Source organism: Sebastes fasciatus, chromosome 17 (genome assembly GCF_043250625.1).
Source record: "Sebastes fasciatus isolate fSebFas1 chromosome 17, fSebFas1.pri, whole genome shotgun sequence".
Taxonomy (NCBI): Eukaryota; Metazoa; Chordata; class Actinopteri; order Perciformes; family Sebastidae; genus Sebastes; species Sebastes fasciatus.
This window is the reverse complement of record NC_133811.1, coordinates 9,920,182-9,946,006: the sequence shown is the minus strand read 5'-3', so window position 1 is coordinate 9,946,006 and position 25,825 is coordinate 9,920,182. Positions and strand designations below refer to the sequence as shown.

General features: G+C 40.4%; 1 protein-coding gene across 1 annotated transcript in view; it reads left to right on the top strand.

Annotated features, from left to right (window-relative positions):
* Nucleotides 1-6,622: 6,622 nt before the first annotated feature.
* nrsn1l (neurensin 1-like) overlaps nucleotides 6,623-25,825 on the top strand; it is a 131,682-nt gene continuing 112,479 nt past the window's right edge. Inside the window, exon 1 of the mRNA XM_074614553.1 lies at nucleotides 6,623-6,709. The gene's annotated coding sequence lies outside the window, so the exon portion shown is untranslated. The remainder of the gene's footprint in view (nucleotides 6,710-25,825) is intronic.

Here is a 25,825-nt window from a genome sequence, read left to right as displayed (position 1 = left end):
CACACGCTCACGTTCACACACTGACCCACATAGAGACACAGTGCATGAGTGTGAGCAGATGCATGCATGAGAGGTATACTGGAGGTGTACAGTTGACCTCGATGGTTGATCCCAACAGCTTATTTTGTTTCCTGTGTTAACCTGTGTGAGTCTGATGAAGATCAACATGTCTGCTTAAGATACAGGAAAATAAAAGTACAGTTATATCAGTGGGCTGCAATTCAGAGCACATTTTCGTTTTTGTTTAACTTTGTACCAGAATTGACCTATTAAAAACTGACATAGGGTTGTTTGAGGTTTGACATGAAATTTGCTTTACAGAAATTCAAAACTCCAACTGGAATCTTCTCTTAAAGTCTTTGTTCCTTTTTATATATATCTATACCACAATATGTATTACACTGATAGTGTGTTTTTCATCACCAGCAATGAATAAGTATTCACTCAAATACTGCACTTAAGTACACTTTTGAGGTACTTTACTTGAGTATTTCCATTTCCTACTTCATTTCAGAGGGGAATATTGTACTTTTCCCCCCACAACATTTAAATGGCAACTATATAGTTACTTTTTGGATTAAGATTTTACATTAAAAACATGAGTTTATAAAATACAATGCATTTTTTTTAAAGATCAACCTTTCTGGCTTGTGAGCCCTCACATGTTTAGAGTTGTTCCACCAAAAGAGACATTTCTCCACTAAACGTCTCACATGGTTTCATTTAAACAACTGTTTGAGACCCAACGAGGTTAAATCATCCCAATAGTTCACAAAAAATCAAAGATGAGAGAACCCCCCCTTTGTTTTCATTAATTTAGATTTAGATTTGATTTGTTTACACATATACAAAAGGTACAAGTTGATATTACATGAACAACAACAAATGTGATGGAGAGGTGCAAAAAAAAAACTCAGAGGGGCTTGAGGCATCCATATATGCAAGTAGACAAAGTGCTGAAATAGAATTAAGATTCTCATTGTTATATCATCAATAAAAACAATTTACAGAGATAATCCATAAGGAAAAACATTGGGAAGATAAAAACAAATCTTTATGGCTTTCTTAAATTCTTCTTTAAAACATGAGATGGCACAGCGTCCATTTATCACTGAACCTCAGTAAACAAAACCAAACTGTAGCTGAGCTGTTCGACACATAGGAGGTCTGAGTTTGTAGTTGTTTCATCTCATGACCTTCCATATTTACCTTGTTGTGAACCTTTGGAGGGGCCCGACCCCTCAGTTTGGGAGCCACCGGACTACTTAAGTGTATATAAAGTGCTTAAAATTAGCAACAACTCATCTGCACCTGTGATAATTCAATAATATCATATATATCAGTCAGAGGACCAACTTTTCTGCAGAATGAGTACATTTACTTTTGATAAGTACATATTGCTTATCTGTTCTTTTACCTAAAGAGGATTTTAAATGCAGGACTTTTTTACTTGTAAAGGAGTATTTCTAGATTGTTGCATTTTATTTAAGGTAATACTCCACCACTGTGTGTGTGAAACCATATATTCCTATTATGCCTCCTCTGGATGTTACACTATATGTCTGTTGTACCATTACTGTATAATATTCTAGTCTATTTCCACTATACGTGAGAGCAGGAAAAAGGTTTTATTTCTACTGTTACTACACATGGAAGTCCCCAGGAATACTATGCCATGATAAGATAAACATACCATAAAGTGGTAAAAGAGATCACTTCTGCTCACAAGTCCCAATGGGAACATTATAGGAATAATATAAGATGTGATATTGATAGTAGAGGAAATAGAAACACCATTAAGCTCCATATAAACGCGCCTTTGAACATCACAGACGCACTCCACAGTCCCTACAGGAATAAAACAGGAGCTTCACAGTGATCTTTACGCACGCTGGCTGCTGCCGGTGGAGTTGAAGGCGGGACACGGAGTCATAAGGCATGCACAGACAAAAGAAATACACAAACACCGCTGTCATGGCACGCAGCCCAACTTTTTGTTTCATTGATTTGCAGCCAGTTGCGCTCCTGTCTGCCGTCTTTTGCAGCAGCTCGGAGGGTCGACTTATAATTCATCAGACAAGAAGAAGTGTAGAGATAGAAAAAGAAAAAGTTTGCGGAGTGAGACTAAACTTTTATCCGGAGTTATGTGTCAGCGGGTATGTATGAGTGGAGAGACAAAGGAAAGGGAGTTGGACTCGGGATGTTGATGCGTAAAAGTCGGAGAAGTGGAATCAAGCAAGAGTTGGAAGAAAGCAGGACTTTGTCAGGTAGGCTGTAAGCACCTCTCTACTATTCATAACGTCCTATAATGCTTTTATTTTGACGAAATATGTCCATGTGCTGCTTTATATTCCCCAAAGTTTCTTTTTATAGCCATCTTAAAGATAAAGAGCTTCTCTGGCTTCCAAGTCAGTAAAGAAACATTTCCTCTCAAAGGAGCTTTTATTGTTGTAGCCAATAAAAAGTGCTGTAAAGGTAGTTTTTGTAGAAGATCCAAGGATGTCTCATGCTAAATCTGGACTTTAAAGGTAACTTCTGCTTTAAAAAGTTTTGTCAAGTTCATTATTGTGACCATTAAATGCTGTTTGGAGTTCCTCACATGCCCAGTTTCAGCACACCAAAAGGCTGGACAGCGGCTGGTCTGGAAGCATGTTAAAACAGTTGTGCATGGAGCAATGATTACAGTTTGTTTGCCTAACCTAATCTGATGCACATTACATCACAATCCAATATAGTGAACAGTTCCAGGACAGGGTTAAATGTTAAATGTCTGGCAGGGTAGGGGGGCATACTGTAGGACATGTTTGCCCCGGAGCTCCCGGCTAGTGCCCTCCATTAAACCTCTATCAGTAGATAAACTGTGGACTGACATGAATTGCAACAGTTGTAAACATATGACAGAGCAGAGTTTTTTTTCTGCTTGAAGCCCCAGATGCTTAGTTATTGATGGTTGTGTTGATTTAGGGACTGTACACAAATTATTTGGAAGGGGAGGGGGGGTGAAAGTTGTGTTTTGCATTTTAAAGAAGGCCAAACCCTCTACAGAGTTAATGATATTTTCTTTGGATCCTCCCGCTTGAAGAACATGTCAATACCCTCCCCCAAATATATAAAAAGTAATCAAACTATTGAATTTGTTCAACTGATTTCATCATTCATAACTAAAAGAGGCGAAGCACAAAGAATTCCAGCGGGGTGTAATCCCAATTTTAACCACAATATCTTTAAGGAACAGTGTGGATCTATTACCAGAAATGTAATATCTTATTCTTAACTATGTTTTTATAAGTGTATAATCACCTGAAACTATGAATCGTTGTGTTTTTGTTAGCTTAGAATGAGGCCTTCATATCTACATAGGCTGAGGGTCCTCTTCACAGAGTCCGCCATGTTGCTCCGCCATGTTTCTACAGTAGCCCAGAATGGACAAACCAAACACTGGCTCTAGAGAGAATCTTTAACGTTTTTACGTTACCTGAAGGACACTGTACTTCTCCGACGCGCTTGTGAAATGCGGTAACATGAGCCGCAGAGTGTAAAATCGCGTTACTGCCAGCCGCCGTCTGACTTCCGCTGCTCCTTAAGTAGTGTAAATACATATTAAACTTCTCTCCTCTTTGTGAATCACTTACATCCGTAGAGGTCCAGTGTATTCTGTGTTTGTCTACGTATTTTTATGAAGGGAACCCTGAAATGAAATGTAAATCATGGGTGAGAAAACAAAAGAAAACTGCCCTCCCGAGCTCCAAAAACAATTCAGGCCACCTTCGCTTCAGCAGAAAGAAAAAAATTAATGAACCTCCTTCTCTCACCTCATCTCCCCTACTAATACTTTTCATACAGTCCCTTACTGCATCAGGGTCTGAATCACTTTTGTTTTGTGAGTCCATTAAGCTCATAACAGTTTATCTAGGTGAAGAGAAGTCGTGAGCATAGACGGTGGCAAAATAGCAGCGTGTCCTCACAATACATGCTCGTGAGGACACACAAGAGACAGTATCACTCCACCTACATCCAGGCTCGGGCCTCAGTGTGCAGTCAGACATCGTGGCACACTGTGTACAGCACATAGAGAACTCATTGTTAAGCACTGTGCTGAAAGCATGACAGAGAAATTCTGAGTCATAGTGGTAGGTGTTGTACTGTAGTATGCTTGAAAAGATAGGGACAAGTTCTGAGAACACTGAGGCTTGGATCATAATTTCTGAAGGCTTACGTGGCAGAGTGTGCAGTCTGGTTTGTACGGAATAGAACACAATGTTGTGTAAGGTAACACTTGACACAGCAGTTGAGTCCTGTATGTGTTTATCGCCACAGACGTGACACAGACGTGGTACTTTTTCATCATATGGATATGAGATGAGAAGACCGCATCCCGAGACAGGCGACCTACATGCAGCTTGAATTTAAATGCTGAAATTGGAATGTGTCATTGTTACTGTGACACAACCTAAATTACATCATCTCCTTGGACAGTTGTCATAATTTCAGCAGCTCAGCTTGTCTGAAGCAGCGCCAACATGGAGGACAGCAAAAGGAATGATAAAATAAAAACTAATAAAGACTTTGTTAAGCAGATTTTAGTTGAATTAAAAATACATTCTTGCATCAGAAATGTCGACACAATACAGCCACATGCGCATACAGGTGGGGAAAAATAAACACAAAGGCATGTGCGTTCATTCCCTGACAGTGGTAGAGCCTGCTTGGCTGTGCCTCCTATGGAACACAGTTGGCAGTGAGGGATCACGTCATTGTCATATGGCTGGCGTGACCTGGTTAAGCTCTTCGCCTGCAGGTGAAAAGAAGCAGCAGGTGACTCCTTGTGTATTTGAGGTGACATGTGGCTGTCTGAATCTGAACAACAGTGCGTCACCGCCCTGTGAAAACCACATATCTCCAACATGTCAACTTCGCAAGCTCAGAAAAACAGCCCTGTTTACAGCTTTGGGATAATTTAGATAATCCAGTTGGGTTTTTTAAATGGCTTTCTTATCCTAAAGGATAAGTTAATACTTTCCAAGTATATCTGACGGTTTCACAATACACAAATGTCCATATACATATCTATCTATTTATTTATTTGTATTGTTTACAACTTCCAGAACACTTGTATATAGACAGGCTGTTCTCATACACTTTTTATAGCTATACATATGAAAAATAAACGCACTGTGATTTGTATATATCCCATGAAATCAATTTGTATGTAATCCACGTAATTGTGAACGAGGAAGTATAAAGAGCGGCGAACGCTGAGTAAGGACGGGGTGGATGGGTAGGTCAAAAAACACCGGACGTTAACCCAAACCACGATCTTTTCCTGAACTTAACCAAGTCATTTTTGTCATGTAACTTCTTAAGTTACACCACTTCTGGTGTGGCGTAACTTAAAGCTGAAGTAGGCAAGATTGGAGCAAATATAATTTAAAAAAGTTCGGTCAAACTAGGCCGCGCTGATCAAATATGAATCAATACTATGTTACGTTAATGCTTATTTCTCGACTCAAATGTTTTCAGAATCATCTTGTAGTGCACGGTTTAGCTGTAAAATGAGAAAGTTTGTGACGCCTCCGCCATTGTGAAATCTGGTGAAAGGAACGCCAAGTTCTAGTCACATGACCGGAGCACAGCACATAGGAACACTCTCTTAATGAAATGATGACCTGTGATTGGTCAAAGTCTCCCGTCACGGGCTAGATTTTCTAAAGCCTGAAAACAGAGCCATCATGAGGTGCAGAAGTCTAGTTATCTCTCAGAACACTTGAATTACAATATGCTGAAAGGTTATTATGGAATATTTGCCCAAAGATGCCAAAAATATATACTGCCTACTGCCACTTTAACAAGATCTTTCCTAAACTTATCTAAGTGGTTTTGTTACCTAGACCTAACTAAGTTGTTTCCTGTGAAGACTGAAGTTAATTTTGAAAAGGCTGGAGTGGAAATTGACGCTGCATGGACATTCATATGAAAACATGAAAAATGGGCAATGACTTTGTATAAAATATCATACAAACCATTGTATGAGAATACGTTGACATAGACATTTAATTTAATTTTAATTAATGTAATTTATTCTTATTTTATTGTTGGTCATTGGTGCTTTTATGTATTTATATATACACCTATTTGTCAGTCCTGCCTATTCCTCACATTTATTTGTCCAGCTGTGTTGTCCTTGTTCCAAGCTATTATTTCTATTCTGTGTAAGTACATTGAGAGATGCGTAAAACCGGAGTCAAATTCCTTGTATGTGTGTACTTGACAAATAAATCTGATTCTGATATGTATGTTTAAAAAAAATAATGATTCCTCCTGTCCATATTGGCCGTCAAAATCCACAAGCTAATATGAAGCTTCAGCAGCTGGGGTTAGACAAATCAAGTGGTTATATTATAAAGTTAAAAGTCATGTTATTATGAAATTCTCTCCTGTGAGTATTGTTGAGACTTTAACAATGTTGAGCTCTCCTGTTGTGGATTCCTTCTGTGCTGTTGAGCATCACTGCCCCTAGAGGACTCAAAGACAATTTGTTCTGCCTTCAGGTTTTGCCCTCTCCAGGGCCCTTTAAGTTTCTTCTAATTTGACATGCACTTTGACCCAGAACAGGAAGTCGGACATTTTAGTTTCAGTATACAGCCATGTTTGCTGAATGGTCTCAATAACCATCTGCTGCAGTCCTTCCCTTCTTTGAAAGTATCTGTAAGTATTAGTTAAGCACACACCATAAACAATATCTGGATAGTATTTTGTAAAGTATATAATGTAAAGCCTCATTTCTGTATGTTAGCAAATTGTTGGTTTAACCACATGCCATAATCCACTGTACTTGAATCATAAGATGGCCTGTAAGATGTAACCACAATATGTTATTGTTGTTCATTGTCCTTATTGACTATTAACATCATATATCATAGAGATAGATAAGCTTTGAAGTTTGTAAATAGGTTCTAGCTCTGTATCTATGACCAGATTCAGCATTCATATGTAGAATCTGAAGGCAACGGGACAACATTTTTGCATCGGAAGCCTTCTGGTTTCCGTTTGTAGTCCGAGTAGTATTGACCAATCACGTTCGAGCAGGCTTTGGTTGAATACAGGTTAACAGTTTGTGTGGAGAGCAGAAGAGGTGGAACGCATTGGCTGAAATGCAATCTCTGATGAGGATGTGGCTTTTTGTTGGTTCAAAATTAGCTTGTAAACTGGCTACTTGTGAAACTTGTGCTTCCTTCCTGCGTTACTGACAATGTGAGTTTCTCTCTGGACATTATATTGTGTGCATCATGCTGTGACCATATGTTTGATTACAGTTTTTACCTCATCTATGGATAGTTTGATTTACTGTATTGGCCACAGATGTATGCATCTGTTTCTTTGATTATACTGCAGAAAACCATGAGTTGGATGGAGGAACAACTGTACTGCATTTCCCTGTCTAGAACTTAAACAAGTATCTTAAAGGGGACATATCATGCTCAATTTCAGGTTCATACTTGTATTTTGGGTTTCTACTAGAACATGTTTACATTAGGGTTGTCATTCGATTAAAATATTTAATCCCGATTGATCGCAATCAGGATTAATCATAAATTAATCACATATTATCTGTTCAAAATGCACCTTAAAGGGTCAAGTATTTAATACTCTTATCAACATGGGAGTGGGCAAATATGCTGCTTTATGCACATGTATGTATATATTTATTACTGGAAATCAATTAACAACATAAAACAATCACAAATATTGTCCAGAAACCCTCACAGGTACTGCATTTAGCATAAAAAATATGCTGAACATGACAAACTCAAGCTCAACAGGCAACAACAGCTGTCAGTGTGTCAGTGTGCTGACTTGACTATGACTTGCTCTAACCTGCAAGTGATTATCATAAAGTGGGCATGTCTGTAAAGGGGAGACTCGTGGGTACCCATAGAACCCATTTTCATTCACATATCCTCCATGCTTTGAAAATGGCCATGAAAGTGTACAGTGGACAATGGATTCCTCAGGTTTTCTAGTTTCATATGATACCAGTATCTTCGCTCTATACCTTTTAAAACTGAGCCCGCTACAACCTCTGAAAGATCAATTGCGTTTGTGCGTTAAAGAAATTAGTGACGTTATAACAAATTTGTGTTAACGCATTATTATCGCGTTAATGTTGACAGCCCTAATTTACTAACATGCTTTAATGTTCATAAAACACATTTTTCTCATACTGTCTGAATATACCTGTATTCACCCTCTGTCTGAAACGCTCCGTTTTAGCGCCTGTCTCTTTAAGACCCAACTCCTGAAAAATCCCAGACACATGTGAGGTGTTACTTAGCAGAAATTCATCTTGTTGTCAACTGGAGTTGGTGCAGGAGAGGCTATGAGTCACATCCTGAAGGAGATAAACTCAGATATAGGCAGCAATTAAGCAGAAGGCAGGAATGTGTGAAAGCAGACTACTAATAAATGGGATATGCTAAACAGCTCCAGTAGTAGGATTACAGCTCCATAGGGGCCTGAGGTGGTTGGAAGGCTGTCAATACCAGACGGAGGCAGACAGACTAACACCTGAGCAAACTGTTCAGGTGTTGTGGTTTGTTTTTGCTCTCAGTGGATCAGTGCTGTCTGTCAGATGAAAGTCCTCCATGAAGCACAGCAATGGGAGACTTAATGACAATCTCTCTTGTCCTTTCCTTCAGCTGGCTGCCAACTGAGCCGAGATACAGCGCGGCTTAGAGCACAGGCAGACGGGAAACGGAGGACGTGAAGATGCTTTTGATTACTAAACCCAAGAATCGGTTGTGAAGCTCTGAGCTACCTGCGGTGTCCTCAGGAAGGAAATCCTCTGGTGGGCTTTAGGAGATGTTCACGCTATTTGAGGGATGATGGTGGACTATCAAAACATTACAGACGAGGCCGAGGTTCACCGTTGAGCCGTTCGTTCATCTGCGAGGGATGATGAGCGGGCAGTTTCTTTCAAGTCAGTCCTCCGTGTTTCCTGCAGGTTTCAGGGTTCAGCTTTGAGTTATTATTCCTCCCCCATGGCGAGAGGCTGTCCACCTCCTGATAAATGGACGCAAATGCAACACGGTCCTAAAAAGCGTATGATGCTTGTTTCTTTCAATACAAAACAATAACATACCTTTAGTTAAAAGTGTGATATTGTGTGCTTTCAATGATACTCTGCTTATGTCTTGGGATGCTTTAAAAAGCAGGGGTCTCCAACCTTTCTTTCATCTGAGAGCTACTTTGACAAAATGAAAGTGACCGAGAGCTACTCATATTTTATATTATCAATAACATTTATTCACATTGCTCAGCTGAATAAGCTTCTTTTGTGTGAACATTTAGAAAATGTTGATATCCAACACTCACATTTTGTATCAAACATCTTAAATTCAGCAACATGTGCATGTTTTGTTTTTCTGTATGCATTTCTTTACATTTTCAATGTGTCAAGCTCACACTATAAAAAATCACATCAGATTCATGTCATAGAAAACAAAACAATGTTACTTATTTTACTTGTCCTTATTTTCTGTTTGTCCAAATATCACTAGCACATCACTTCCCTTCACCATCTGTAGTTCACATGCATGTATTACATGCATTCAGTCTTTTTAACAGTTAGTTAGATTACTTGCACTGCAAGGAGTCAACAAGAGAGCTGTATGCTGGAGTGTATCCACTTAGGTTCACTCTTATGGAGTCATTTAAATGTTCATCTGTCAGTCTTGTTCTGAACTTAGATTTCATGACATTCATGTCAGAAGAAGCTGCTTCACAATGGTATGTAGACCCAAACAGAGCTGCTTGGTGAAGGTTCTTATAGTTTTCTGGCTCTACTAGGTTCCAGAAATGCTGTGAATGCTGTTGAGATTTTAGCTGGACATCATTTTGGAGGTTTATAACCTCCATCTCCATCTCCACAGGATTGACACAGAACAGTTCAGCCATCTGTCCTGAAATTTCACCTGTGTCCATCTTCGTGAAGGGGTTGGCAATAAATGTCACACAAGCCTCAAGTTTCTCAAAGTCGCTGAATCTGTCTGAAAACTCCTGCCCAAGCTCAGACAGTAGGTCACAATACTCGTGTATGTTCACAACGTCAGCTGCCCCTGCATGGCTTTCCAACATCTTTCACACCGAGGGGGAAGTGCTAAAACCTTTTTGTTTTTCACTTGCTGAATGTAAAATGACAGTTTTGCTTTGAACGCCTTAACAGCACTGATCGTATCACATATATTTGTTATCTTTACCGTGTAACTGTAGGTTCAGTTTCTCAGTTACATCCGTCAGGAATGCAAGATCAAGTAGCCACTACACTCGGCATCAGACAACAGGGTGGTATTCTCCTCCCTTGATTGATGAAGGGCTTTTTGTGCTTCGTTAGGATGTGCGCCACTTTAAATGAAGCTTCTGTTGCTGCATTGGCCTTCTTCTTTGTCGGTTTGGTAAACGAAGACTGTTGTCTTTTGAGTGTTGTTTTCAGCTCCTTTACCGTCTCTGTTCGTAGACCGCTACCAGCCGGAAAGTCCCGTGGAAAGTTGCAGTGGACTTTGGTGAAGTTGCGCTCGACGTTACGTCTTCTACCGACTGACATGCTCACACCGCAAATGAGACACATATACACACTTGTCATTCACATTCATGAAAAAAAACTCTGTTTTCCATTCCTCATGAAAATAGTCTGTTTTTTTTGCTTTTTCTTGGCCTGGCTATTTTCCGCAGTCATTGTCAAATCTGGTGTGTGTGTGCTTCCTAGCCTACTAACATCGCCTAATGTTACGGCGTCACTGATGTAACCAAACTTGGCAGCAGCGTAACTTGTTTAATTGACAGCTGATTGGCAAATAATCAGTTTGTATCAGAAGGGGGCGGGATGTCTGTGAATTGGATTGGATAGAAATATAGGTTTACCAAGCGACTTTTTCTTATCAAATTTGTTACATGTTCTTTAAACCTTTGGCGAGCAACTCACAAACGAGTCGCTCGCGAGCGACGTGTTGGAAACCCCCGCCTTAAAGGGATAGTACGGGTGTTTAGAAGTGGGGTTGTATGAGGTACTTATCCATAGTAGGTGCATTACCTGACGGTCAGCATGCCCCAAGCATCGAGAAATGGACAGGAGTACCGACACCGGTGCAAAGCAATACAGTGCTGAGGATGGGGACGGCAGATAAATGTATTTTCTCAATGCTGGGGACGCGGCGACCATCATCTACTCTAAGTAATACACCTACTATGGATAACTACCTCATACAACCCCACTTCAAAACATGCGAACGATCCCTTTAAGAGCGCCACTTCAAGTGAGTTATTCAGCGTATGTGCCGTCCACAAAATTACGCAGCTTGACGGCAAGAGGTACAGTTTGATGTTCCGGCAGCAGAGGAGGGTGAAAGAGCAAAACATTTCTGTGATTCATAAAGGGGAAGGGAGCAGGAGAGTAGAGAGTCAGCCACACAAACTGTCGCCTTTTACATCAGGAACCGTACTGCCCTCTTAGAGCTGGACCGGACTAGATCAGGTACTGTAGACTGGTTCTTACGCTTTATGTTGTAATTATAATATTTAATGCCAATACAGGGATGGAAAAAACGTTTTTTGGACATCAGCCCAGCCGTGCTATATGAATACTATTTCTTTATGACCTTGTGAATTTAAAACGAGGCCAGTGGGTGCATTGTTTACTGTAACCCGCCATGGTTGGAAAAAAAACAACAGTAGCGAGGGCTAGAGAGTTTGAAAAGTTTTCATCCGTGAGAGCCAAGGTTAAAGGTCACTTTTGTTAAAATATTTGCAGGCTCAGGGAGCAAAGGGATTTATATATATATTGTATTTTTTTTTACACAGCATCTAAATGCTGATCTGTGGAGACTTTTTGTGCTGTTTTGATTTTCTGCCGCTGCCTTAATAGCAGTTTAAAGTTCAAATATGGACTTTTGAAGCCCGTTCCCAAATGAGGCCCCTGTGGCTATGGCCGTGCTTCAGAGTGAACACTGAAATGAGTCCACTCAACAGCAAAACAAAGTAATGCTACTCATTCTGGTGACTCACGGAAGTGGGTCTGATCTATTTTCCTTTTTGTATGTCATCATTTAACTTTATCCAAATTGCCTTATTAAAGACAATCATGTGTCCCACAGTGACCTCCGCACATTATCTGCAGTCAGTGACCTGTGCAGAGTTTGTTAGCCTCCAAACTCCTCAAACAACATAAAAGTGCTCCGTCAAGATCGGGGAAAAATATCCGTATAAAAAATCCCCTCCAGGTTGTTGATGGTTTTAACTTAACTGTGCAAAGCCTCATCTAAATATACAATTTTTTTTCCCCAGCAGCCTCCGTGTCTCTAATCTAAGAGGTATAAGCATGGTTTGTCAAATCATTTTTAAATGAATGCATTTATTTAGAACTGGCAAATGAATTAGCAGATGTGTACAGGAGGGATAAATTGTGTTATAATCTTTCCATTTCCTCATTTGTCGTGCCCATGCCTGTCAGCAGCAGTTAGGTGCAGAGTAATGATTTCTAATTGTTTGCTTCTCACTGCCGCCAATTTCAGACCGTGGTAAACTGATGGTTTGCTCTGTCAAGAAATGTGAGTGATCATTCCTGTTCCCTCGCTGCTTTTGGCCCGTCCTCGTCGAGGTGAGATGAGAAAAAAATGTGTTCTTGAAATGAACACAGAATTAAAAATTTGAGTAAGAAAAGTGAGGTAGAGGCATTCTTTTGTGGAGCCATATGTGCAAGCGCGTTGTGTGTTTAAGCGCGCATGTGAACGCGTGTGCATTGCTGCACGTCTGGAGGAACTGCGAGATATGTTGTTGTGACATGCCTTGTCTTCCGTTCTGTAGAAAAACAAAGACAGTCGCTGCTGGATCCAGACAGCATAACTAATTAGTCAGGAACACACATGCGAACACACGCACATGCACAGACACACACATACACAGATTGGATACATGCGGGAGCCGGCGAGTAGGATATGATGTCACCTCCATAACCATAATTACCCATCATAAATCATGTGGTGTGACACCCTGTCACAGAGTGAATGGGTGTCCTATGTGCCAGCCAGGGATGGCTGCACTTTACTGCTGCGCGCCACCGTGCCACCGTACTACGGACTCGCTGTGTGTTTTGACGTTCGTTTTTTTTTTTCACTCAGCCTCCTGAATGATACAAAGTGTTCTTTTATGGTTCCTTCGCTATCGTTTAGTAACAGTCAGTGGGGGTCTGACAACACTACACAGTGGGGAGTTTCTCCTGGTAGTTGTTTGTCTCTTTGTGAATTTGTGCAGCATGGGGCAAAGTGAAACCAATGTGGCCAACAATCCCATTCTCTTTCCCAGGGCGTAAATTATCGATACTTTGTCACACCCATCAGAGGTTGATACAACACACAAGGCACCGTATACGGCCTGTGGGAAACACAGCGGGCGTTCCATTAACTACAATGTAAGCCCATCTGCGGCAACAGTAAATGCTCCGAGAAAGTGCCATGGTGACGTAGTTTAAAGAGCGAAAAAGAGACACACAGGGCGGGTGGGAGTGGTGGTAGATGGGTCCAACAAACACAGGGCTTTAATCCAGGAGACCGCTGTTCGTGTCCCGTGTCTAAAGTTTCACTTTTACTTTATAATCAGTCGTTTGTGTCGACTTATGGAGCGCGAAAAATTATATATAGATATACTACGAGCGATGTCACTCTCTATTATATAGAGAGAGTGATATTGATTAACTGGCTGTTACTGCCGATGTCGATTTTTACCGGTGAAAATAGGTTGAAGGTGCGTAAAACTTTGCATAAATAGAGCCAGGGCGAGCATTTTTTCAAACAAGTGACACGTCACTTTGCCGGTTCGCTGACGCACGAAGCAGGTTAGGACATCTTCACTGGGAGAAAATGAAACTATCTGATGTTCGCTCGTTCGCATCGCATCCAGCTAGGAGGAGGAGGTCTTACCAGGAGTTTGATGGTGGATCAGTCACCGGGGTGAAGCTATGTTAGCAATTGATGGTCAGCAAATACCTTCTGACTTTAGACTGGCCGCTAGTTAAACCACAATATCGTGTTTTCTAGTTCTACATGTCAAAGGGGACATATCATAAAAAACTTTTTCAGTGTTTGTGCTCATACATTTGAGTAACTGGAGTACCTACCAACCCTCAAACTGTGAAATAAGACAAACAAGTTTTTTGTGGGCTGCCTCGATCAGAAAACGTTATTCAACAAGACATTCAGATCTGGCGCCCCTTTTATGTCACATGCAAGCTCATTAGAATATACGGCCCACAGCTTGAGAACTACCTTTGCAAAGGTGCACCATATTATTTCTCATAAGCCAATCAGAGCAGACTGGGCTTTTCAGGAGGGGTTCTTAAAGAGACAGGCGCTAAAACAGAGCATTTCAGTCAGAGGGTGAATACAGGTATATTCAGACAAACGGTATGAGAAAAATAATGTGTTTTTTGAACATTAAAGCATGTAAACATGTTATAGTAGAAACCCAAAATACAAGTATGAACCTGAAAATGAGCACGATATGTCCCCTTTAAATACAGACTGTGACGTGTGGGTGTCGAGTAGTGAAAGTAGTGTAAGTAATCACTTTTGCTGTTGTCAGTAAATTAATAAAGTAATGTAATTACTCTTTCAAAAGGGCAATGTTATGAGAAATCAATTACATTACATCAAGTGACACTGACTAGTAATACATATTCATGCATACTTGTGTGGAATCCAATCAAAATGTCACATGATAATTAATTACATTTAAGGTCTTTTTCGTCATAAAATATTAAATTAAATAATCATGTACATTAAAAGGTGAATGTGGCTGAATTTTAATAAAAGGTGCAATATCTGTACAGTGGATAAGCTCAGCGATATATATCAGTGTACTGGATAGTATGTGGCCATATAGTATGTACTGTATGTACTTGTCCTTTGCGCCTATGTATGAAAGTGTCCTTGCTTTATGGAACAACAACACCGGGAGTTTTCATTCCCCGTGGATAGGCACACATGTACCACACACACACACACACACACACACACACATGCGTAAGCAAAACTGCTGACGGTGCTGAATAGAGCAGCTTCCCTGTCACTGAAGCCCTTGAAGTGTGGAAGCAGCTCCAGCAGCCCTTCTGCTGTTTAAGTCAAACCCACACCTCCACTTCCCACACCTCCACCCCCTCCTCCTCTTCTTCGCCCTGTCTCCTGTTCCTCCCAGCTCCCTTTTTGTTCTCACACTAATTCAATGCATTAACTTGACTGCTGTGACTCTCATCTGAAACAATACTGCCAAAGTAGTTGTATAAAATGTAAATTTTCCAACAGCCCAAACAGTTTATACGTTGAAGCCGCGCCGGGATGATAAATTGCTCCCCAAAACCGCAGAGAATGAGCGCAACCCCCTGCCTCCTTCCCCTCCATCTCTGCCTCCACCCCTCTCTGACATATAGACTCATGCACAGCCTTCTTTCTTTCAAACACACTCCACTGCTCCCTTTCACATATACTGTAGCTCACACGCTTGATCAAATATACACGGAGATCCACCAAGCTATATTCGTCTGCTCCTTGCGGTGCTTTTTTGCTTGTGTAATCTTTCCTTATATAAGTGGACTGGAGGCAGCCGGGGTCATTACATCTGATACAGTGCACTCAGGAGAAGCACTCGGGTTTTGTTTGTGTGTCACGGCTCGTCTAGACGCTGATCAGGGTCGAATATTGGCAAACTTATGAGAGTTGGCACCGAGGCTCTTCAGAGTTTCGTGTTGTTGTTTTTTTAGAAAAGAGTTTGGAAGCAGGAGGATTCAGGTTTGGTATGAGGAGGGATGTAGCTGATAAAGATTAAGGCCAGCAGTGTGTGACCTACAGAACATCACGAGGCAAACAACTGCCAATAAAAGGAAATTCAACTCCTCTCACAATCATCTTGTGCTATCATGTCATTATTAGGTCCTTTTGCACTTCCTGAAACATCTTGTGTTTTTGGCCTTTAGGTTACAGCTTTTGCTCTTTATATTTTTATCACTGTTGCATCAAAAAAATCTCTTGAATTCAAAGTTCTTGTGGAAGTATTTGTGTGGGCAACATAATATAATATTTCTAGTTTGGTGGTTTGGTTAATCCTGTAGTAAGAGGGTGTTACCATAGGTCTTAAAGGATAACTTCGGTATTTGTCCACTAAATGTGCTTCGTTTTTTTTTGCCGCTGACGGACTCGGATTATTATACGTGTCTGACAACATTATGGAAAGGATTCTATATAGAGAAATAAAATGTTTTTCTTACCTTTTGTCTGTTTGTTATTGTGCGTCTGGCTGCATTGGATCCACAAGAGTCTCAGCTTTACAGTTTTACAATTTATGTATATCCAAGACCATTTAGGGACTCCAGTATGCAGACATATTCAAATACACCTTTTTAGAATACTACTGCTTTCAAAAAACTGCATGTGATTATCATAAAGTTGGCATGTCTGTAAATGGGAGACTCGTGGGTACCCATAGAACCCATTTTCATTCACATATCCTGATGTCAGAGGTCAAGGGACACCTCTAAAAATGGCCATGTCAGTTTTTCCTCGCTAAAATTTAACTTGGAACATTATGTAGCCTCCTTCCTGACGAGCCAGACGAGCATCTTCACTAAAGCCGAGCCAGCTGCAGCCTCTGAAAGACACTAATGTCGACCGAGGACATCGGCGTCCTAGGGGCTTGGCTGAACTTTAATGGGTATATTTAACACATCAGCTACTTGGAGAAGTTTGTCAAAAAAGCTCATTCTTGTATAGTGAATCCCAGACTACTAACGGCATATAAAGAAATAAAAGCAGTAACTTCTACTTACTGTCTTTTATTGCTCAAGTGGCGATGGTGCTTTTGCTTTGGCCTTTCTATCAATCAAGCAGCATGTTCATTACTGAACATCTTTTCTATATTTTCCGTTGATGAATCCTACCTTTCTGTGGGTGGTAAATGTTGATGTTGCGAAACTCATCGATTTCTCTGAGCCAGAGATGTTTTCAACAAAAAGCTTTCACAAAGTCACTATTTGTTGGCAGAGATTGGAGCTAAAATAGAACTTTATAGAAATATGGTATTTTCCTTTAAGCTCTAGTAATAATAACAAAAGTTAACATTCTTTTTCACATATAGCATTATGTTATAATATGTATATTACTCTATCAGAAAAATATGAATGCATGCTTAAACATTGCTTTATATTACATTTTTCATCCTCATTTGTCATCGTGTACAGACTTCTAAATTTAGTTTACTTTACCCTCCTGTATACTGTACCTCTGATTAGGAGAGGAAGAGAAGGCGAGGAGGAGGAAAGTGAAGAAGAAATTCCTCTCCTTTTATGCTCCTATACATCGAGTGGAAGGATATATTTTCCAGATGGAAAGCTCTATAAGTGTACACAGGCCCAGTGCGAGGCGCAGGGCAGAAAACCATGTAAGTAAAGTGCAAGAGAGAGAGGGAAAGAGAGGTAGATGAGTGTACGGTGAGTGTACAGAGAGCACATCTGTAAAAGCCATTTCTCTATAAGGTATGGAGAGGAAGAAGGGAATAAAGATAAATGTCCTGTGACATTCTGAAAGTGGGCCAAACCCGGGTGTGTTTAAACTGATCCATATGGGGTTTGTGAGGGAGAGACTTTATCATCTTAATACAGTTTGAAATATAGCAGTACAGTATTAACTGGCTTTTGAAATATGAGGTTTCGCTCACTGTTTTGGCAGTAGTGTTTCTGATTAAAACACATGCCAATATAGTATATAAATAAATCCATACAAGAGAGGAGACAGAAGACAGAACAAGACAGAGCTTTTATATATATACACAATATGGCCAAAAGTATATGGACACCTCTTTTCACAGTTTTCTTGTATGGTCTGGGCTGTTTTGGGGACTCTTAGTTCCAATTAGAGGGACTCTTAAAGGGGTACTCCGGCAATTTAGCACTTTCATTAAAGATCCACTTCAGTATTAAGCATGTTAATTATAGGACCTGATTTAGTTACTTAGTCTAGTTCTAGTCAACAGCTTATGACATTTAAAGGTGCAGTGTGTAGGATTTGGCGGCATCTAGTGGTGCGATTGCAGATTGCAACCAACTGAAATTTCTTGCAAAAATGTGAATGGCCCTATCTAGAGCCAGTGTTTGGTTTGTCCGTTCTGGGCTACTGTAGAAACATGGAGGCCGTCTCCATGAAGAGGACCCGCTCCATATGTAGATATAAACGGCTCATTCTGAGGTAACGAAAACGCAACGATTCTTATTTTCAGGTGATTATACACTCATGAAAACATACTTATCAATATTATATTACATTTCTGCCAATAGATCCCCCTAATTGTTACACACTGTTCCACCTAGTTTCCGTCAGTGATTTTTGTCTGCTACAGTTGTCGCCATCTTTGTCAACATTGTACAGTTGCCATGGTTACAGGGGTCTATCGCAAGGAGAAGTCGGACACAGGATGTCTACTGCTTTACTGAAAAGTCCATTTTCAGTATGTGGGCACTGGAGGCTTCAAATTTCCACATCACACTTGTTGCATATAGTTGCATAAAGTTGCATACTAGACCACGACTGACTTCGAAAGTAGTCGTGAAGTCACAAAATCATGCTGGTATGCACTCGTCTTACACTGAGATTTAAGGTGAGGACAGAAGAACTATCACCCTTCAGAAGATGAATGTGAAAACAGCCCTCTAGTGTCAAACTCTGCAGAGTGAAGGTCAAACATCCAAGTGAAGTAACAATAAGTGGAACACATCCCTGAGTGGAGGGGGGCTTCAAGTTGTGAGAAGCAGGTTTAAAAATGAATGGCCAAAATTGAAGCTGCAGAGGCCAAGATACCCCGACTTTTAGTCTCCAGTATGGGTCAAAGTCCAAAAACATTGTATCCTAAAATTCCCTTGATGCAACACAACAGTGTGTTTTGTTCTATGCTGGCCTGATAAATACCCACTTTTATCAAACAAAATGCCCCAGGTTTGTAACATAGACTAAAACTTGAAGTTTCAAGCTGAGACATACCTGATGACATCATCAGGCTTATCTCGGAGTGGTTTGGAATGAGATGTTCAGCAAACAGTAATGAGTGAATGTTTGGTTTTCTATGTACTTTTGGTCATATAGGGTACATAGCCTCTTTAACAATACACTGTTAACTGAAGGGGTCCAACAAAAAAACTTGAGTTGGACCTATTCAACCTGGTTCAATAGAGTGCTACAGGGATGATGTATTTTTGTAGGCCAACCTGGAAATTAGCAATGGGATTTTTCCATTTGGTTTAGGATTACTGCAGAAAATGAACTCTGTGGCAAACACCATAAAATAATCTCCACAAATGAACAACACTTTTATGATTTTTGAAGTGTGAATGCAACCGCCAGAAGTAAAAAGCTAACATTAAGCTATAAGCGACACCGCGATGGCATGAGCGTAAGTACACACAACGAGGCTGTAAAGGAGGACGTGTCGGCGTGATGACTTTTAGTATAGTCCCATTTAGCCACTTGTTAGCAACCACCTTTTTTAAGACACATAAAGGCTTCAAAATTCACAAATGGAATATTTACTGACGTATTTTAAACGGGTCACGGTTTTAGGACTCATTCCTGCAGCTCTCTACATGGAATTAAGCACTTTCCTAAAGCATTCACATCACTAAAATGTAGAACTATGAATAGTGAAGCTACAGAAGAAATGAACATAGTGTACAGCAGTAGAGACATGTGATATGTGGCTATTCCCCTGCCATCAGTATTGTACTGCTCTGGCCAATAGATCACACATGTAGAGGCCATGTTTGACCCCAGATTCTCCAGTTTCCACAGCTCCTAGTCCCATGAGATGAATCTGTAGTGGTTCACTCCCCTCCTATACCTTCTCCCTACCACTTAACCAACACTTTTTACAGTTCTTTTTCATCTTACGTTTTGATGAATCGCATTAGAGTTTTGTACTGTGTTGTAGAAGCTGGTATAACAGTTTGAGCTTTTCTTGGTAATGAAATGTGAAGTGGGTGGACTCGGGCTCCGCCATGCATGTGTGAGAGTTAATGTAAACCAGCTATACTGTAGAGGGGAAATGTGATTTTTGGCAGGCTAAGATGTGGTTTGCAGTCTCCCTCTTTTTCTCTCACACGCCAGCTGGGGTTAGACGGATATGAGTTTTGTGAAGGCCAATACTGATTTTTTTTGGTTTGATATTTTTCAGCCTTTAATGTAACAGTTTCAATGTCAAAAGATTCCCTGTGCGGCTATATTACTGATGCAGTTCCTATGGATTTACCGCTTTGAAGGCTGGGTTAATACTCCCACGCTACAAGTTATTTCTGACATAGTTTCACAAGTTTTGATCATGAAAAGGGTATAAGATAATGCCAAAATATACCCACGTGGTCAGGGATGATCACTTCATGATGATGGTGATTGGCGGATTTTTTCAGTCAAACTCTATAGGAAGCCTAAAGCTTGGTCTACTTCTCAGTTAGTTTTTGTTTCTATAGCTACTGTTGCTCAATGTAATTACATCTCCTAGAGGGCTTCTGTCATCTCTCGTTATGAAAAGATGAAATGTGATACTTGTTTTTTTTTGTCATAGTTGGTGTCTCTACTAACTGGTAACATTTTTAAAGCTTGGAATTTTAACCAAAGTAAAAGACTGAGATTTGAGCGTAAAATTCATAACCTTGGGAAAAGTAGACAAATAATCTAGGTCTACTTAAAAAAAAGCTCAGAAGATCTGGTAAAGGTAGTAAAAGTGAAAAGCTAAGTGGACCTTATAAGTTAAGACTATTTGAAAAAGTGGAAAAGACTGAAAATTGTGTCAGCATTCAACAACTGCAGCTCCAATGAGGTTCTGACAGTGTTCCTTTAGTTAAAGGTACCCTTTGGAGTTTCTGACCACTAGTAGTGCTATGGAGCAATGTTTCTAAGAGTGGTTCCCTATTTTATTTGTACTGGGTTTGCACAAGACCCTGGCTTAAGGTCTTTGCACATCAAGTCTGTATTTTTTGTATGCGTTTTTTAAAACCGATAAAAAATGTTACGCACAGAAACCTTGCACATTGAGTCCGATGGGATTTATTATTCTATTCGTTGTGAAAATTCGCAGTACAAGACAAAACTGAATGAATTATGTCGGTGCAATGGACAGCGCTAACGTTAGTCCCAAACGGGGCCAATGAATGAATGACAGCAAGAAGCTTTCATTTAGCTGCTTAGAGCTCAGTCACTACTGTCTAATATTTAGTACATCCTTTGTTTTGTGACATCCCCGATTCCGATGACATTAATGAGCATGTGTCATGAGTGGCACAATTTGGAAGCAAAGCAGAAAGTATGTTGGAGCGTAGTGATCAACTTTAGCTGGAATGAATGAACACCAACCAGTATCAAGTTCTCATATTATGTCTTTGCAGAACACCCAAGAGACAAACCACCAGCTAGCACTAGCTAACCAACACATTCCTGTGTGAATCAGTTGATTTATAATCAGCTAAAGTTGGTAACAGGATTAAAATAGCTATTCTAGTATGTGCAGAACGAGGGGCTTTCCCTTCCTTTTCACTTTCTCTATGTCTTTCTCTGATATCTTAGTAGCTTAAACATACTTACAATGTTTGGACTTTTATTTAGTGGGCAAACTGTGTGTTCTGGAAAAACATGAAGCCCCCCCTCCCTTTGCAACTCCATACAGGCCTATCCAGTGTAACGCACAGGTGGAGACCACCCTCACTGACGGCACACATACACGCAAGTACTTTCTTAAAAGCATGCATAGGCAAAAGCGCCCATACATACCTGCACACACACTCAAAAGCACGTGGACATACATTAAATATACACATGCATAGACACAAATATGCACAGACAGATGTACTGATGTGCACATGTTTATGCACTAATGTGAACACACACACACACACACACACACACACACACACACACACACACACACACACACACACACACACTGGGGTGAAAGGATTCCTTGTTCTTTTATCAGAGTGAGGCCTCCCTGGGTTGAGATGACATGGCAAGTTTGCTAATGTCAGAAAGGTTTTCTTCTACTATTACACACACACACACACACACACACACACACATGCAACCCTGAATGCCAGCAGCTGGCTCACCGAGAAGACCACACACACTCGCTCATACACACACGCCGCAAACTGAGTCACAATCAAGACTGCTGATCCCTATCACACTCACACACACACACACACACACACGTATACACACCCTCAGCGGTGCCATATGGGGAGCAGCGTTGGTGGCTGTGTGTGGGATCAATGGGAACACCGGTGGCAACCGCAGTAAGCTCTGGAGACACACCATTAACCTTGACAAAGACACATAGAGAGAGACAGACAGCACAGGGAGTGACTGAGAGTGAGACACGTTTCTGCAGCTCCGAACTTCCCCAGCTTTTCAGTACAGTGGAGGGAAAGTTGTCATATATATGTATGTACAATCTCTCTGATACATTTCTCATGGTCTTCTCGTGTTTCACGCTGTAAAAGGCCTCCTTCACACAGTGTGCAGTAATAACTGGGTCATTTCCACTGTGGGAAACAGAAAGGAGCCCATACACACAACCCATCCATTTTCCCTCCTCCTGTATTTGTTCCTGTCGTCCGTCGCTCCCACTGTCTGCTTCCTCTCTCCCTCCTTCTTCTGGGATCCTGGGGAAAGTCCCAGTCGCTCTCTCTCTCTCTCTCTCTCTCTCTCGCTCGCTATGTCTTTCTCCTTGCATTCCTGTACTGAGTGGAAGGCGAGGGCCCCTTCACGCTGCAGGAATTCTGCTGTGTTTGTGTGTCAAACTGTGAGCGAGTGTAAGAAAATGTCCATTTCTAATTGCGCCCTGAGTGTTGAAAGAGGTCTGTGAGAGCTGTGTCACTAAATATAACAATAGACAGTAAAAGGCAGGAAGCTGCGAATATGTGGGTTTTTGCATTGTGTGTGTGCATGTGTGTGTCGTGCTCAATTGCTTCTACAGCTGCGAGCCCCTAACAGGCCCGGTGTAATCAGTACTCTTCAGCTGCACTGTTCTCCCACTCAGTGGACTAAAGCCATTTTGCTTTGCTACTCTCCTTACTGACGTCTCAATTTAGAGTTAAAGCAACTCACCGAAACACTGCTGTGTTTTACATGATGTTTATTATTACACATCATATTACAGATTACATACAGTGTTATTAATGGAAGAACTGACTATGGAGAGCCCTCAATGTGAACTAATTTCAATAAAACACATTTTTTGGATTCTACAAAGGTACACATGGAGGTTGTTGTACAAACATTGTGATTAGTAGGATGTATTGTGGCAGTAGTAGTAGTAGAAGTAGTAGTAGAAATAGTAGTAACAACAGTAAATTAGTTGTATTAGTAGTTGTAATAGTAGTTATAGGAGTCAAGGAGGGGAAATAGTATAAATAGCGGTAGTAGTACTGTAACTCTACTACTATGAGTTATAGTAATTGTAGTAGTAGCAGAAGCAATAGCTGTGACTGTAGTATTAGTAGTAGTTTTTGTAGTAATAGGAGTCAGTGGAAGTAATAATAGTGGTACTTTGATACAAGTAGTAGTATTAATAGTAGAATTAGTACTACTAGTAGGAGTAAAAGTAATAAAAGTTGTTGTTGTAATGGTAGTAGGAGTAGTAGTAGTGGTAGCACTAGTACTAATAGTAGAAGTAGTAGTAGTTTTGTAGTAATAGTTTTAATAGTAGAAGTCATGATCGTAGTAGCATTAGTAACTATAGTAGTTATAATATTGGAGGAGTAGCAGTAGTAGTTGTAATAATAGTAGGAGTAGTAGCCTACTGGTAATACTATTGCTACTACAACCACTGTTAATAGTAATAGTAGTTGCAAAATCAGACGTAGCAGTAGTATGAGAAGCAGTAGGAGTATTTGTAATGGCAGTAATGAAACAATAGTAGTAGCATTAATGGCAGTGGTGGTAGTAGTGGTAATAGCAGTACTGGTAATACTACTACTGTTAGTTGTGGTAGTAGTAGCAGTAGTAATCTTAATTGCAGAGGCAATGGTAGAAGCAGCAGTAATAGCAATATGAGTAGTACTAGTAGCAGAAGGAGTAATATTAATAGCAGTACTGTAAAAGTATCAGTGGTGGTAAGAGAAGTGGTGGTAGTTGTTGAAGCATCGGTTTTAGTAGTATTAGTAGTTGTAGTTGTAACAGTAATTGAAATATTGGTAATATGTATAGTAGTAGCAGTAGGTATGGTAGTAGTAGCTGTAGTAGTACTAGTAGTAATTATAGTATTACATGTGTTTTCAGTGGGTAGAAGTATTTATGGTCTTAGCAGCTGTAGTAGTACAAATAGTTATAGTATTACATTTGTTTTCAGTGGGTAGAAGTAGTTATGGTAGTAGTACTACTAGTGCCTATGTAGTAGCCTATGAGCTCTTTCCATCTCTCTTGGAATCACATTCATGGAAATCACTGAATAGTGTAGAATGATTTGTAAAAGTACTGAGTATTGGCAGCTTCAGATCCAAACTATCAGAAGCAGCCTTCAAAGAGCAGCAATGCATCCTGGGAGCCGTAGTCTCAGTGAACCAGTGTCCAAGCTAAGCCTGAGTTCCTGTTTGCTCACAACCACCACCGCAGTACTAACTGCATTGTACCTCTTTTTGGTTTTCATTAGAGGGTTAGACAGTAGCGCCCCAGAGATTCCTCCATTCCTCCTACTTTGCTCACTTCTGCCTATGCTCCAGTGATTGATATTAAATCTGTTCTGTTTGATCAATAATTAAAGGTGCAGTGCCTAGTGTTCCCAGACTAGACTGAGAAGTTATGAATTATAGATTGTTATTCCTGCTGGTCTGATCAAAGAATAACAACAACAGCCCTTCGCCGGGTTGGAGCACTACCAGCACTGATGCTCTCTACTGACTGGATAACACAGGATTATTATTTCATCTCTTTAATGGTGTAATGCTGCTTGGTGTAACGGTCCAAGTTTCTATATTCAGGAAGAGAGAGAACCTAGAGAGAGGAAGAGAAGGGAGATGAGTTAAAACGAAGGTCTTTGGCCAGATGGATTCGAACCCTGCCGTGTTGATGCCAACGTTGGCCAGCGTGAGCAAAAGACAAGCTTGTTTTAATTACGCTTCACCACAACAAATTGAGTATTGTCACGCTAGGACGAGGAACTTATGTACACCGTCAGTGATCAAAGTCAGAACAAACACAGGAAGACAAATGAACACATGCTCATGGTCTTTTTTTCTTATTTGAATGCAACCCTCCCGGTTGTGCCTCCTATAGTTACACCAGTTATTGTCCACAATAAACTGGAGACATCAGTTTAGCTTTTTACAAATACAAGTTTAATAGTTTGACATTTTGGGGAATACATTCATCGCTTTCTTGCTGAGAGAACATTGATACCATTTTAATATCTGTCTGTTATAAATGAAGCTGCAACCATAGAGGAAGTGGACGTAGTCACCATGATGTCACCCATTGGTTTGCGGACTGCCATTTTGTAGCCCCGAGGTAGTCATTTTGGCCATTGCCATCTTAGTATTTGGCCATCGCCATGTTATTTTTTTGCAACCAGAAGTGACACGACAGGGTGGAACTAAGTACAACTGAACGCTGAATAATTTATAATAAATATTAGAAAATAATAAAAAAAACAACATTTGTAGGTGACCAGAATGTTACAATTAACTTTAACGAACTGAAAACACACTGTGAAAGAGTTAAAGTTGTAAGACGAAAACACGGACAACTCCCAGACCGGA